The sequence below is a fragment of the Otolemur garnettii genome, unplaced genomic scaffold (genome assembly GCF_000181295.1).
Source record: "Otolemur garnettii isolate 467f Iridium unplaced genomic scaffold, OtoGar3 scaffold00143, whole genome shotgun sequence".
NCBI classification, from domain to species: domain Eukaryota; kingdom Metazoa; phylum Chordata; class Mammalia; order Primates; family Galagidae; genus Otolemur; species Otolemur garnettii.
In genome coordinates, this window is record NW_003852538.1 from 837,471 (window position 1) to 838,966 (window position 1,496).

A 1,496-nucleotide genomic window follows, 5' to 3' on the forward strand; every position below is an offset into this window, starting at 1 on the left:
GCGGGTCCGGGCTGGGGATTCGAACCCGCCACCTTAGGTGTACGTGGCTGACGCCTTAGCCGGTTGAGCTATAGGCGCCGAGCCTGAGTCATTCAGCTCTTGACTGATGATTGAGCACAACAATTTCTGCAACTCAGGTGAGTTTATAGTCATGCATTATTATATTTTTGATAGAAATAAATTATAGAGACATTTTATGTATAATTCCATTTTAGTATTTAAAATGTTTTATCTTTTAAAGACAGGGTCTCACTCTGTCACCCAGGCTGGAGAGCAGTGGTGAGATCACACGGCTCACTGTAACTTCAAATTCCTGAACTCCAGCAATTCTCTTGCTTCAGCCTCCTGAGGACCAGGGACTACAGGCACATGCTTCCATGCCTTGCTATATTTTTTTACTTTTTGTAGAGACAGCATCTTGCTATGTAGCTCAGGCTGGTCTCGAATGCCTGCCCTCAAGCAATCCTCCTACCACGCCCTCTCAGAGTGCTGGGCTTATGGGCATGAGCCACTGTAATTGGCCTTATGTGAAATTTTAAGTGGCATTAGTTAAAAAGATGGTGCATTATATGATAATAAAATTTATCTAGTTGTAATAAAAAACACAAATGCATGGTCAATTCATTAAGAATTTCATTGAGATGTGCCGATGTATTTTGCTTTAGTTTAGGTATGGATGACAGAATGGAATCGGTGGCCAAGTGTATTTCAGCTATCCATCTTTAACTTGTGTTCACACACAGCCCAGAGAAAAGCTGCTGGGTAAGTTCCATAAGGCCCGTCTTGGAGGTTTCTTTACATAGTAATCTGCTGCCAATGCGAGGCATGAGAATGAGGAGCAATGATGCGTTTTCAGTTTTTGGTGACAAAGCCAATGGGCCGATGATTTGGTCAAAGGTAAATGATCCTAACTCACTTGTTTGGGGAAAATACTCTTAACTTTCAGGTTTGCTTTGGAAAAAAAGCTAAATACTCCCAAATACTAAAAACTTCCAAATGTACGCATCAGATTACAGTATTTGTAATGGAGTCTTAATTTAAACCGCAAGTATTATTACTACACTTAAACCATAAAGCAAATTATCATATATTTTCAAAAATTCATCATATTCATTTGAGATAGCTCTTTGCAAGGTAAACCAAATCTTTGTGCATTCATTTTATTCTTAATGCTTAACTCACTGATTTGACTAGTCTAGGCCATCACAAACTATTAGATAGCTGTAATATCAACTATTTTTCAAAGCAAGGCCCACTTTTTCCTATTAAAAACTTTTAATTATTATAGGTACATAATAGTAGTATATCTTTATAGGTTAAGTGTAATGTTTTGGTACTGGCACATAATGTGAATTAATCAAATCAGGGTCATTGGCACTTAAAATTTCTTTGTGTGGGAACATTTCAATCCCACTCTTTTAGCTGTTTTACAGCGTACCCTAACTTACAGTTGTTCCACTTTTAGCTGCTTTACAGTGTACCCTAACTTACTGTTG

General features: G+C 38.2%; 1 protein-coding gene across 1 annotated transcript in view; it reads right to left on the reverse strand.

The window, feature by feature from the left end:
* Window positions 1-1,496, reverse strand: part of PTPRR (protein tyrosine phosphatase, receptor type R) — a 344,290-nt gene that overhangs the window by 163,698 nt on the left and 179,096 nt on the right. The gene's annotated exons all lie outside the window — the stretch shown is intronic.